The sequence below is a fragment of the Capricornis sumatraensis genome, chromosome 1 (genome assembly GCF_032405125.1).
Source record: "Capricornis sumatraensis isolate serow.1 chromosome 1, serow.2, whole genome shotgun sequence".
Lineage (NCBI taxonomy): Eukaryota > Metazoa > Chordata > Mammalia > Artiodactyla > Bovidae > Capricornis > Capricornis sumatraensis.
In genome coordinates, this window is record NC_091069.1 from 217,511,857 (window position 1) to 217,526,789 (window position 14,933).

Below are 14,933 nucleotides of genomic sequence, written 5' to 3' on the forward strand. Positions count from 1 at the left end.
CTTGCTAAAAATGCATATTTATGTCCCAAATCCCCAGAAATTGGGAGATCTGAAAGGTGCCCAGCAATCTGCACGTAACCAGATGACTCTGAGCCACAGATAGTTACCTCAGAGAGGTATATGGACTCCTAGCCCAGTCAAAGAAGTACTGCCCTCCATACTTGGCCCCTGGCATGAAAATGATACATTTTCAAAGAGAATGAATTTCTGCTAAGGGAGAACTTTTATTATATGGGACTATACCTGGCTTAACTAGAAGAAAAGAACCATCTGGCTGGGCAGCTTGTTTCTCTAGAACATTTCTGAATTATTCCAACTGCACAAACCCTGTTCCTAAAGCCCTAAAGTTATTGTATAACTTTGAGTATATTACTTTACCCCTGTGGCCCTCCACTGTCACTTCTATAAAATAAGATTATATTGAACTAGGTGTTATCTCTGATTCTCTCAACCCCAGGAGTCTTAACCACAGATTTTATAGTGCTTATACCCTTAAGCAATAATCTGCAATAAGAGATCAACACTGAGCAACAGAGAGGTTTGTTACAAAGAGGGAATGTCATTATAGACCCCCAGAATTATATAACAACTTCCCATGGCACTAAATAGCTAGTTGAAGTACTTTTGTTAGCTGAGTATTGCACAACTGCTAAGGAGTTCTGAACATCTGATCATAAACATTTCTGTGCTGGAAATGCTAAGAACCAGGACAGGCACAACTGCACCAAAAAGGATAAAGAAGGGAGCCCCTCCCTAAGCAAAAAATAATTAAAATAGAAATGCTACATTGCAATTAGTAAACTTCACAAATGCTCAAAATTCTAACTGCAAAACACAGAGGATTAGAGTGTTATTATTCCATTGATTACAACCTGTCAAATAGTACAATTTTCTTAAGGCATTCAAGGGAAAGACATTAAGGGGAAAAAAGAGTTTCCCCAAGATGACAGCATCAAGACAATATGGATAGGGGAAGTAAAAGAACTGAGAAATGGCAGTAATGACCAAATTATTTGCTGTGCCAAGTACTGAGCTAGGCATCGAAGATATAAAGATGGTTAGAAAATAGCGTCTGTCCTCAAGGCCCTGAAACCATAAGCACAATAGCAATATAGTTCAGCAGTGACACAGAGGAGGCTGTGCTCCACTCTGCTGGAGAAGGGCCAGAGGAGGCTTCCCACAGGAGATGATGCTTGAACTTGGACTTGAAAGATGAATAAGGAGTTTGCCTAGGAGTAGAAGGAAAAAGTGCCTACCTGATACAGAAATAATACAGGAAGATATTAATTGTGTTATTGTGTTAGTACTTTTCTCTTTGCCATAGAATTCAGCCTGAATATGAATTGGTTTTGTGAGTTAACTTTGACCAACAGAATGCCACAGAAGTGACAGTGTGTCAGCTCCAAGCCTAGCTCTCATGAAGCTTTGCACACTTTCATCACCAACTTAGACACTTGCAATCACCATGTGAACAAGCCTGAGCTAACTTTCAGGAAGATGAGCAGCCACATGGAAGAGAGCTCTCCTAGATCAGCCAGCCCGAGCCAGTCTGCCAACTGACCACAGATGCATGTCCAAGTGAAGCCAAGATCTTGAACACAAGATCACTAGTTTTTCTCCTGGTCAACCATAGACTCATGAACAATAATAAATGATTGTTGTTTAAAGCTAGTAAACTTTGAAATGGTTTCTCATGCATCTGTAGTTAATTGAAAAAGCTCCTTGCAACTTGAATTTACAATTTCATTAGACAAGGCTAAGAAAAAGAAGAAGAATAAGAGTCCTAACAGTGTAGTAATCAGTCTCTTGGAGTTTCCATTAATTCTTTTAAACTATCATGGTTTCAAGTCCTTCAATAAGGCAATACTCATCCCATAGATTGGCATTACAGACAAGCTGAAACAAAAGACTATAGGGTAGAAAGGAAAAATCTTTTCTTGTTATCATTCTGTTAACCAATGCCCTCCCCTGCTTGTTTCTAATTAAACTCAGTAAAACAAAACCACAGAAGCAACTTCCCAGAAGAGGCCAATAAGAAAACAGGAAAAGTACCATAGTATTCCTCTTTCTTACCAAATACATTCAGATGCAATATACACAAATAATTAAACATAAAATGTTGGGTTTCTTCTACTGCCTATGTTAACTTTTAGTTTAGAAGTTACCTGGTTTTGATGGTCTCAAGTAGACTCAACTCCTACTTCCTGACTTTGAGTATTAGTACACACTGGAAGTTTTCCATGATTATATCAAATTGAGTCCAAGTGGCCCACTGAGACAATTTAATCATCTGAGTGCCCAACTACTAAGAGTGACTTTAGGGGATTCAGGTAGAACTACATGTCCAAGGATAAATCCCCAAGACCTCTCTGTTCCTACATCCTCTGCATTCTTTCTCCATGCAAAAATCAGAAAATTTTTTTTTCCTCTAGAAGAAAATGTGAAATTAAAAAAATACTATAAGCTCCTTCTTATCCAAACTTAATTAATATAACTCATCATTTATGATTCAGCATGGACAAGACACCTACACCAGATAAAATACATCATGATTCTAAGAAGTCTGTTTATTCAGTTTTGGGTTATAAAAATTTTCTCTGAGTAGATGAAAAATGGCAGTATATGTACAACCCAGTAAGCTAAACAAAGAGCTTTGTTAGCTGACCTGTCAGTCTGTGGGCAAGGTTGTAAAGAAGATAAAATTTGTTGACAGTTTCAGAATACTCCATTGCTTTCTGTCATTCAGTTCAGTTTCTACTGTTTCTACTGTTTCCCCATCTATTTGCCATGAAGTGATGGGACCAGATGCCATGATCTTAGTTTTCTGAATGTTGAGCTTTAAGCCAACTTTTTCACTCTCCTCTTTCACTTTCATCAAGAGGCTCTTTAGTTCTTCTTCATTTTCTGCCATAAGGGTAGTGTCATATGCATATTTGAGGTTATTGATATTTCTTCTGGCAATCTTGATTCCAGCTTGTGCTTCTTCCTGCCCAGCGTTTCTCATGATGGACTCTACATATAAGTTAAATCAGCAGGTTGACAATAACAGCCTTGACATACTCCTTTTCCTATTTGGAACCAGTCTGTTGTTCCATGTCCAGTTCTAACTGTTGCTTCCTGACCTGCATACAGATTTCTCAAGAGGCAGGTCAGATGGTCTGGTATTCCCATCTCTTGAAGAATTTTCCACAGTTTATTGTGATTCACAGAGTCAAAGGCTTTGGCATAGTCAATAACGCAGAAATGGATGTTTTTCTGGAACTCTCTTGCTGTTTCGATGATCCAGCGGATGATGGCAATTTGCTTTATGGTTCCTCTGCCTTTTCTAAAACCACCTTGAATATCTGGAAGTTCACAGTTCATGCACTGTTGAAGCCTGGCTTGGAGAATCTTGAGCATTACTTTGCTGGCGTAAGAGATGAGTCCAATTGTGCAGTAGTTTGAGCATTCTTTGGCATTGCCTTTGTTAGGGATTGGAATGAAAACTGACCTTTTCCAGTCCTGTGGCCACTGCTGAGTTTTCCAGATTTGCTGGCATATGGACTGCAGCATTTTCACAGCATCATCTTTTAGGATTTGGAATAGCTCAACTGGAATTCCATCACCTCCACTACCTTTGTTCGTAGTGATACTTCCTAAGGCCCATTTATTTCACATACCAAGATGTCTGGCTCTAGGTGAGTGATCACACCGTCGTGATTATCTTGGTCATGAAGATCTTTTTTGTATAGTTCTTCTGTGTATTCTTGCCACCTCTTCTTAATATCTTCTGCTTCTGTTAGGTCCATACCATTTCTGTCCTTTATCGAGTCCATCTTTGCATGAAATGTTCCCTTGGTATCTCTAATTTTCTTGAAGAGATCTCTAGTCTTTCCCATTCTATTGTTTTCTTGTATTTCTTTGCATTGATCACTGAAGAAGGCTTTTTTATCTCTCCTTGCTATTCTTTGGAATTCTACATTCAAATGGTATATATTTCCTTTTCTCCTTTGCTTCTGGCTTCTCTTCTTTTCACAGCTATTTGTAAGGCCTCCTCAGACAGCCATTTTGCTTTTTTGCATTTCTTTTTCTTGGGGATGATCTTGCTCCCTGTCTCCTGTACAATGTCACTAACTTCCGTCCATAGTTCAACAGGCACTCTGTCTATCAGATCTAGTCACTTAAATCTATTTCTCACTTCCACTGTATAATCGTTAGGGATTTGATTTAAGTCATACTTGAATGGTTTAGTGGTTTTCCCTACTTTCTTCAATTTAAGTCTGAATTTGGCAATAAGGAGTTCATGATCTGGGCCACAGTCAGCTCCCAGTTTTGTTTTTGCTGACTGTATAGAGCTTCTCCATCTTTGGCTGCAAAGAATATAATCAATCTGATTTCAGTGTTGACCATCTGGTGACGTCCATGTATAGAGTCTTCTCTTGTGTTGTTGGAAGAGGATGTTTGCCATGACCAGTGCGTTCTCTTGGCAGAATTCTGTTAGCCTTTGCCCTGCTTCATTCTGTACTTCAAGGCCAAATCTGTCTGTTACTCCAGGTGTTTCTTGACTTCCTACTTTTGCATTCCAGTCTCCTATAATGATAAGGGCATCTTTTTTGGGTGTTAGTTCTAGAAGGTCTTGTAGGTCTTCATAGAACCATTTCACTTCAGCTTCCTCAGCATTACTGATCAGGACATAGACTTGGATTACCGTGCTATTGAATGGTTTGCCTTGGAAATGAACAGAGATCATTCTGTTGTTTCTGAGACTACAGCCAAGTCTGAATTTTGGACTCTTTTGTTGACCCTGATGGCTACTCCATTTCTTCTAAGGGATTCCTGCCCACAATAGTAGATATAATGGACATCTGAGTTAAATTCACCCATTCCAGTCCATTTTAGTTAGCTGATTCCTAGAATGTTGACATTCGCTTCTGCCATCTCCTGTTTGATCACTTTCAATTTGCCTTGTTTCACAGACCTGACATTCCAGGTTCCTATGCATAATTGCTCTTTACAGCATCGGACCTTGCTTCCATCACCAGTCACATCCACAACTGGGTGTTGTTTTTGCTTTGGCTTTATCTCCTCAGTCTTTCTTGAATCATTTCTCCACTGATCTCCAGTAGCATATTGGGCACCTACCGGCCTGGGGAGTTCCTCTTTCAGTGTCCTATTGTTTTGCCTTTTCATACTGCTCATGGGGTTCTCAAGGCAAGAATACTGAAGTGGTTTGCCATTCCCTTCTCCAGTGGACCACATTTTGTCAGAACTCTCCACCATGACCTGTCCATCTTAGGTGGCCCTACACAGCATGGGTCGTAGTTTCACTGAGTTAGACAAGGCTGGATCCATGTGATTAGATTGGTTAGTTTTCTGTGATGGTGGTTATCAGTCTGTCTGTCTTCTGATGGAGAGAGGGTACCCCATGTGCAAGGGCAAAGGAGAAGCCCCAGCAAGATGGTAGGAGGGGCAAATCCTCATTTAGAATCAAACCCTGCTCCTTCCAGGGATGCTTAAAGGGCTCAAACAAACCTTGTACACACCAGAACCCAGATACCCCACAGAGATTGAGAGAAAACTGTATTTGAGTGTCTCCTGTGGAGGTACGGGTTGGCAGTGGTCCGCTGCAGGGACAGGGGCTCTGAGTGTGGGTACGGCAGAAGTCTTCTTGGAAGAGGTCACCATTAACCCCACTGTAGAGCTGCCAGAACTTACATGGGACTGGGAAATAGACCCTTGGAGGGAACAATAGAACCTTGTGCACCAGGACCCAGGAGAAAGGAACAGTGACCCCATAGGAGACTTGCCTGCAGATGTCCAGGAGTCTCTGGCAAAGGCATGGGTTGGCGGTGGTCTGCTGCAGGGTTGGGAGCACGGACCATGGCAGTACATGCCTGGGATCTTTTGAGAGAGGTTACCATTATCTTCATTACCTCCACCATAGTCTGAGCTATTTCAAATCCTGAAAGATGATGCTGTGAAAGTGCTGCACTCAATATGCCAGCAAATATGGAAAACTCAGCAGTGGCCACTGGACTGGAAAACGTCAGTTTTCATTCCAATCCCAAAGAAAGGCAATGCCAAAGAATGCTCAAACTACCGCACAATTGCACTCATCTCACATGCTAGTAAAGAAATGCTCAAAATTCTCCAAGCCAGGCTTCAGCAATACGTGAACCGTGAACTCCCTGATGTTCAAGCTGGTTTCAGAAAATGCAGAGGAAGCAGAGATCAAATTGCCAAGATCCGCTGGATCATGGAAAAAGCAAGAGAGTTCCAGAAAAACATCTATTTCTGCTTTATTGACTATGCCAAAGCCTTTGACTGTGTGGATCACAATAAACTGTGGAAAATTCTGAAAGAGATGGGAATACCAGACCACCTGACTTGCCTCTTGAGAAACCTATATGCAGGTCAGGAAGCAACAGTTAGAACTGGACATGGAACAACAGACTGGTTCCAAATAGGAAAAGGAATATGTCAAGGCTGTATATTGTCACCCTGCTTATCTAACTTATATGCAGAGTACATCATGAGAAACGCTGGGCAGGAAGATGCACAAGCTGGAATCAAGATTGCCAGGAAAAATATCAATAACCTCAGATAGGCAGATGACACCACCCTTATGGCAGAAAGTGAAGAGGAACTAAAAAGCCTCTTGATGAAAGTGAAAGAGGAGAGTGAAAAAGTTGGCTTAACGCTCAACATTCAGAAAATGAAGATCACGGCATCTGGTCCTATCACTTCATGGGAAATAGATGGGGAAACAGTGGAAACTGTGTCAGACTTTATTTTTGGGGGCTCTAAAATCACTGCAGATGGTGACTGTAGCCATGAAATTAAAAGATGCTTACTCCTTGGAAAGAAAGTTATGACCAACCTAGATAGCCTATTCAAAAGCGGAGAAATTACTTTGCCAACAAATGTCCGTCTAGTCAAGGCCTTGGTTTTTTCCAGTAGTCATGTATGGATGTGAGAGTTGGACTGTGAAGAAAGCTGAGCGCCGAAAAATTGATGCTTTTGAACTGTGGTGTTGGAGAAGACTCTTGAGAGTCCCTTGGACTGCAAGGAGATTCAACCAGTCCATTCTAAAGGAGATCAGCCCTGGGTGTTCTTTGGAAGGAATGATGCTAAAGCTGAAACTCCAGTACTTTGGCCACCTCATGCAAAGAGTTGACTCATTGGAAAAGACTCTGATGCTGGGAGCGTTTCGGGGCAGGAGGAATAGGGGACGACAGAGGATGAGATGGCTGGATGTCATCACCAACTCGATGGGCAGGAGTCTGAGTTAACTCCAGGAGTTGGTGATGGACAGGGAGGCCTGGCATGCTGCAATTCATCCGGTCGCAACGAGTCGGACAGGACAGAGACTGAACTGAACTGAACTGAAATTGCAGGGAGGAAACACAGCTCCACCCATAAACAGATAATTGGGTTAAAGATTCACTGAGCATGGCCCCGCCCATCAGAACAAGACCCAGTATCCCCCTCAGTCAGTCTATCCCATCAGGAAGCTTCCATAAGCCTCTTATCCTTCTCCAACAGAGGGCAGACAGACTGAAAACCACCATCACAGAAAACTAACCAATCTAATCTGTCATTCAACTTTCATATAAATATAGCACATAGAACACAGCATCTTATTTTGTTCCTTCTAAAACTCCATTAAACGATAGTCAGGAGGCTTTTTTCTCTCAAAAAAAAAAGAAATAGAAAACACATATTATAAAATTGCATAGAACTAAACACATACACTGCTGCAGTCCATGGGGTCCAGAGGGTTCCAAAGAGTCAGACACGACTGAGCGACTGAACTGAACTAACTGAAACACACACACAAGGAGGACATGGTGACCCACTCAGTATTCTTGCCTGGAGAATCCTAATGGACAGAGGAGCCTGGTGGGCTACAGTCCATGGGTCGGCTACAGTCCAAAGAGTCGGACACGACTGAGTGACTAAGCACAGCACACAGCACAGCAAACACACACACACACACACACACACACGTACATGTAAAACTGATGAAATCTGAATAAGATCAGTGGGTTATATTTATGTCAATTTCCTGATTCTGATATTATATTAGGCAAGATATTAGGAAAGCTCAGTGAAGGGTATATGGGATTTCTCAGAAGTCTTTTATTTCTCAAATTGACATATAATTTTATGTACAACATTGAATTACTTCTTATAATTACATGTAAATCTAGAATTATCTCAAAATAATAAATCTAATTAAAAAATAAACCTGCAAAATTAGGAAGAAAAAGAGTGGGTAACATCAGTAAAATTTTGGAAGCAGTCAGTCGATGGATATGAGATAACTGTCTCTGCGGACTCCAGAAACCAATTCCAAGACAGCAGTAGGAAAGTTGAGAAGCAACTTTATTTAACCACAATCTTCAAAAGGTTTGGGAACTGGTAACAAAAAGCCCCCTGGAAATGCAGCCCCCTGAAGAGCGAGTGAAGGCTAATGAAAGCAGGATCTGATAGACTCTTGTAGAAGCAGTTAGGTCCCTAGAACCCCTCCCCCTCCGCTGCGCCCCCTCCCCTGTTCTTCCTCCTATACACTGCCAGAGACTGTTCTGGAGACAGTAAGGCAAAAAAACCTCTGTACTGGGGACTCTGGTAGCAGACAAGTGAGGTAAACAGAGAAGCAAAGTCAATGAATGGATATGACCAATGAAAACCCCTCTACCATTTTTACCTTCTTGACTCCTTGACCCTTGACAGCCAAGAATTTACTCTCCAGGCCAGAAACTAAAAAAATAATTTGAGTGGAATCTGACTAGCCCAAGAGAAAACACATGGAGATATTGAATATAGAAGTATACCAATCAAGGTTCAGTCCAGAAATCAGAGCCACTGTAAGTATTAAGGGACCATGGATTTTTTTCTTAGGAATTAGAGTTTGCACAAACATGGGAGGAGCTGGGGAAATGGAAGTCTGGAGGAGGGGAATCAGAAGACCAGGGAAAATACTACCCACTGTGGTAGAATAAAATAGTAATTCCCAAAGACATCCATAGTGTACCGACCGCGCCCCCCCCCCCACCCCGCCTGGAACATGTTCCCTTACATGGCAATAGAAACTTCATAGGTGTGATTAATCTAGGGATTCTGAGTTTGGAGATTATCCTGGATTATCCAGATGGGCCCAGTATTATCACAGAAATCCTTATAAGAGGGAGGCAGGAGGATCAAAATGAGAAAAAGGAGATTTGAAGACAGACCAGAAGTTGTAGTGATGGGTTTTGAAGATGAAGGAGTCAGGAGCCAGGGAATGTATTAATAGTTGGCCTCTAGAAGCTGAAAAAGGCAAGGAAATGGATTTCTCCCCTGAAGCCTTCAGAAGAAAAACCTTAATTTTAGAATTCTGACTCCAGAATTATGAGGATAAATGTTTGTTGTTTTATTTTATTTATTTATTTATTTAGCCAAGTTATGTCAAGATCCTTTATTCCTTTTTGTTAAAACCAGTTACAACACTAAGCTTCTGGCCCACCCTGCTGATACACAAGCCACAAACGCTTGCTCAGCAGTTGAAGCCTTTAGTAGCATGTTTGAAAAGTGAATAAAAATCCATATAAAACAAACATTCAAATAGTTTCCATAGGAACACAGATAAGTGTGACCCCATCTCCCAGTCTTCCACATTGGTGCACCTGTGCCAACCCTACTCACATAGGCATCTCAGAACTAGCAGTAATTAAGTTAAATGGCCCCCCCAAACCCTTAAATCAAGCTAAACTCGCAGTTAACAGCTACAAGAGTGGTATCTACACGTTAATACGCGTGGAAGCGCAGGCTGCCGAGTGCCGCTTCATGCCGCTCTCCCAGGCACAGGACACGGGCAGGGGACTGACGTCCGGCTCCTCCACTCCGGGTGGGAAGTCCTGGGCCCGGATCTGCTGCATCAGTTGCCACGATGGCCCTGACATCACATAGTAGATGGTGGGTCTCTGGAATTCATTGAAGGTAGAAGCAGCAGCAACAGTGTAAGCACCCATGTTCTCAAAGAGCATCCAGTCGCCCACATGCATCTCAGGTAGGTTACAGCGCTCAACAATGCGGTCCAGGCTGTCACAGGTCGGTCCCCAGATGCTGGATGAATAATACTTCTCATCTGGTTTGGGTCTCTTCTGCAGAAGAGGCTTCACGTGCACGTCCGTGGTCGTAAAGAATGCAGTTGAAGGAGCCATATACTCCATCGTTCACGTAATACATGAACGTCCGTTCACTAGACTCCTCTTCATCATCAGAGCCTGTCTGTTCCTTTAATACAAGTTTTTTGGCAATATTAACTGCAAGCGTGAAAGCTGATGCAACATAGTATCTGCCCGGCTCAGCTATGATTCTCACTCCAGAGTCTGATGGAAAATACTTGTCCAGTGCTGGGTTGATTACACTGGTGATCTCTTCAAATTTAAGCTTTACATCCTCAGATCCAGGAAAGCCACCACCAATATCAATCAGATACATGTTGAAACCAACCTCAGCGCCCATGTCAAAGACACAGCGGGCATCAGAGATGGCCTGCACAAAGGTCTCAGGATCAGTACAGCCACTTCCTACGTGGAAGCTGACACCAATGACATCAATATCTAGCTCTTTCGCCCGTTCCAAAAGCAGCCTGCTGGTTTTGAGCGTGGCACCAAATTTGACACTGAGGCGACAGACTGCTTTGGAATCATCAGTGGCGATCTGCAAAACCAACTTGGCCTTTGGATGTGCCCTGGCAACTTTCATCAGCTCAACTTCACTATCAAAAGTCATCATCTGGACTCCGTTATTGGCAGCATACTTAATCTGAGACACTTGTTTACATGGATTTGCATAGATAATTCTCTCTGGGGGCACCCCGAGACTCTGCACCAATTATATTTCAGTCTTGCTGGCACAGTCAAATCCTGTCCCAATGGCAGCAAGTGTCTTCACTATGGTTCTGCTATCATTGCATTTGACTGCATAAAAGGGGGTGACCCAAGGAAGAGCTTTCAACCATCTCAGATGTTTCTTCAGAATGTCTCCAGGTCCACAACATAGAAGGCATCCTTATCATCAGAAGAAGAAACTTCATTAATTTTTTGGTCCAGAATGTCCTTGGCAGTAAAGCCTTCATCCAAGAAATGGCAGTCAAACTCTTCATTACTAAAGCTGTTCATGGTCTCTTGATGTCTTTTTGAGGCACAACAAAGTAGAAAACGTAAGAGATGGAATTTAAAGGGATTATGCCAACTTTTCACAAAGGCAATTCTCCAGGCATTCCAAGTACACCGAAGACGCGTGTGCTCTCTGTACAGCAGTGGAAATGTTCGATAAACACACAATCTGCTGTCCACCTCAGAGCGCAGGGGCGCGGTGGGCCAACCCAATGGAGACAATGCGCCGCCGCCGAGCGCTGAAGGACCTGCCAGCCGCCCCGCCGCCCGCGTCAGCCGCTCGCCCGGCCGCCTGCCGCGTCGCTCCCTCCCGCGGAGGACTGCCTGCCCGAGGTGGCGCCGGAGCGCTGGCAGGGGGGCGGCGGCAGCGGAGGCTGAGGGGGAACTGACCTGTTTGTTGTTTTAAACCAGTATTTTTGATATAACTTGTTACAGTAGACATAGACAACAAATACACTCACAACATCTTGAAGCAAGGGTGTAGATGAAACTTACAGGAAATTTTGAGAAAGAGTACATGTTTGATCATCCAAGTGGAATGGTGCATGTATGACCCATGACAGGTCTGTAGAAGCTATGGCCTCTATGAGCACTGTGGTCAAGTGCTTGATGGATTGAGGTTACTCTCAGTTAGCAGGTTCAGTAGGCATGAGGAGAGACTGGAGACCATGCATTATATCCATATATCATTGTCTCTGATCACTGTGACATCTGAGAGTAACAGCTCCTACTTCATCTCCACTTTCCCAATCTTACACAAGTTTGCCTCTTTGCTCAAGCTAATCACACAGGAAAAGGGGATCCGGAGAAGGTAATTCCCAATCTTAAATAGGAGCAGTAATGCCAACATGACAAAATACAGTCAAGCTCTAGATTTCCTTAAAAAGGGCTCAGATAGCTCAACCCTCAGCAAAGCTCAAAGTCAACAAGCCCCAACCCTATGCTCAGAGCTTTCAATCACAATTTTAGTTTCTCACGTCCCTGGTGGCTCAGATGGTAAAGAATCTGCCTACAATCCAGGTTTGAATATTTCCTGGAGAAGTGAATGGCAACCCACTACAGTATTCTTGCCTGGAGAATTCCATGGACAAAGGAGTCTGGTGGGCTACAGTCCATAGGGTTCCAAAGAATCGGACATGACTGAGCAGCTAAAAATTTTGCTTTCTTTTTATATACAAGCAAACAATCTAAGATTATCAAACTGGGAAATGACAGAATGATCTCTGTTCATTTCCAAGGCAAATCATTCATTATCACAGTAATCTAAGTCTATACCCCAACCAGTAATGCTGAAGAGGCTGAAGTTGAAAGGTTCCATGAAGACATATAAGACCTTCTAGAACTAACAGCAAAAAAAGATATTCTTTTCATCATACAGGACTGGAATGCAAAAGTAAGAAGTCAAGAGATACCTAGAGTAACAGGCAAATTTGGCCTTAGAATACAAAATGAAGCAGGGTAAAGACTTACAGAGTTTTCTGAAGAGAATGCACTGGTCAAAGCAAACACCCTCTTCCAACAACACAAGAGAAGACTCTACACATGGATATCACCAGATGCTCAATACCAAAATCAGACTGATCATATTCTTTGCAGCCAAAGATGGAGAAGCTCTATACAGTCAGCAAAAATAAGACTGGGAGCTGACTGTGGCCCAGATCAAAAACTCCTTATTGCAAAATTCAGACTTAAATAGAAGAAAGTAGGGAAAACCACTAGATCATTCAGGTATGACCTAAATCAAATCCCTTATGATTGATTATACTGTGTAAGTGACAAACAGATTCAAGGGATTATATCTGACAGAATGCCTGAAGAACTATGGACAGAGGTTCGTGACATTGCACAGGAGGCAGTGATCAAGACCATCCCCAAGAAAAAGAAATACAAAAAAGCAAAATGGCTCTCTGAGGAGGCCTTACAAATAACTGTGAAAAGAAGAGAAGCCAAAAGCAAAGAAGAAAAGGAAAGATCTACCCATTTGAATATAAAGTTCCAAAGAATAGCAAGGAGAGATATGAAAGCCTTCCTCAGCAATCAGTGCAAAGAAATAGAGGAAAACAACAGAATGGGAAAGACTAGAGATCTCTTCAAGAAAATTAGAGATACCAAGGGAACATTTCATGCAAAGATGGGCTCAATAAAGGACAGAAACGATAGGGACCTAACAGAAGCAGAAGATATTAAGAAGTGGCAAGAATACACAGAAGAACTATACAAAAAAGATCTTCACGATCCAGATAATCACGATGGTGTGATCACTCACCTAGAGCCAGACATCCTGGAATGTGAAGTCAAGTGGGCTTTAGGAAACATCACTGCGAACAAAGCTAGTGGAGGTGATGGAATTCCAGTTGAGCTATTTCAGATCCTAAAAGATGATGCTGTGAAAGTGCTGCACTCAATATGCCAGCAAATTTGGAAAACTCAGCAGTGGCCACAGGACTGGAAAAGGTCAGTTTTCATTCCAATCCCAAAGAAAGGCAATGCCAAACAATATTCAAACTATCGCACAATTGCACTCATCTCACATGCTAACAAAGAAATGCTTAAAATTCTCCAAGCCAGGCTTCAACAGTATATGAACGATGAACTTCCAGATGTTCAAGCTGGATTTAGTAAAAGCCGAGGAGCCAGAGATCAAATTGCCGATATCCATTGGATCACAGAAGAAGCAAGAGAGATCCAGCAAAACATCTACTTCTGCTTTATTGACAATACTAAAGCCTTCCACAACAAACTGTGGAAAATTCTTCAAGAGATGGGAATAACAGACCACGTTAACTGCCTCCTGAGAAACCTGTATGCAGGTCAAGATGCAACAGTTAGAACTGGACATGGACAACAGACTGGTTCCATATTGAGAAAGGAGTACATCAAGGCTGTATACTGTCACTCTGCTTATTTAACTTATATGCAGAGTACATCAAGAGAAATGCCAGGCTGGATGAAGCACAAGCTGGAATCAAGATTGTAGGGAGAAAATATCAAAACCTCAGATACGCAGATGACACCACCCGTATGGCACAAAGTGAGGAAGAACTAAAGAGCCTCTTTATGAAAGTGAAAGAGGAGAGTGAAAAAGTTGACTTAAAATGCAACATTCAAAAAGTGAAGATCATGGCATTTGGTCCCATCACTTAATAACAAATAGATGGGGAAACAATGGAAACAGTGACAGACTTTTTTTTTTTGGCTCCAAAATCACTGCAGATGGTGACTGCAGCCATGAAATTAAGACGCTTGCTCCTTGGAAGAAAAGCTGTGACCAACCTAGACAGAATATTAAAAAACAGACTTTACTTTGCTGACAAAGGTCTGTCTAATCAAAGCTATGGTTTTTCTCGTAGTCATATAAGGATGTGAGAATTGGACTATAAAGAAAGCTGAGCATCGAAGAATTGATACTTTTGAACTCTGGTGTTGGAGAAGACTCTTGATAGTCCCTTGGACTGCAAAGAGATCTAATTAATCAATCCTCAAGGAAATCAGTCCTGAATATTCATTGGAAGGACTGATGCTGAAGCTGGAACTCCAATACCTTGGCCACCTGATTCAAAGAACTGATTCACTGGAAAAGATCTTGATGCTGGGAAAGACTGAAGGCAGGAGGAGAAGGGGACAACAGAGGATGCAATGGCTGGATGGCATCACTGACTTGATGGCATTGAGTTTGAGCAAGATCTGGAAAGTTGGTGATGGACAGGGAGGCCTGGCGTACTGCAATCCGTGGGGTCGCAAAGAGCTGGATACAACTGAGAGACTGAACTGTCTGTATGCTCATCCCAT

At 42.3% G+C, this 14,933-nt stretch overlaps 1 protein-coding gene and 1 pseudogene across 3 annotated transcripts in view; both read right to left on the reverse strand.

Annotated features, from left to right (window-relative positions):
- KCNAB1 (potassium voltage-gated channel subfamily A regulatory beta subunit 1) overlaps positions 1 to 14,933 on the reverse strand; it is a 458,084-nt gene that overhangs the window by 309,677 nt on the left and 133,474 nt on the right. The window lies entirely within an intron of this gene.
- Positions 9,762 to 11,147, reverse strand: LOC138087647 (ornithine decarboxylase pseudogene; annotated as a pseudogene).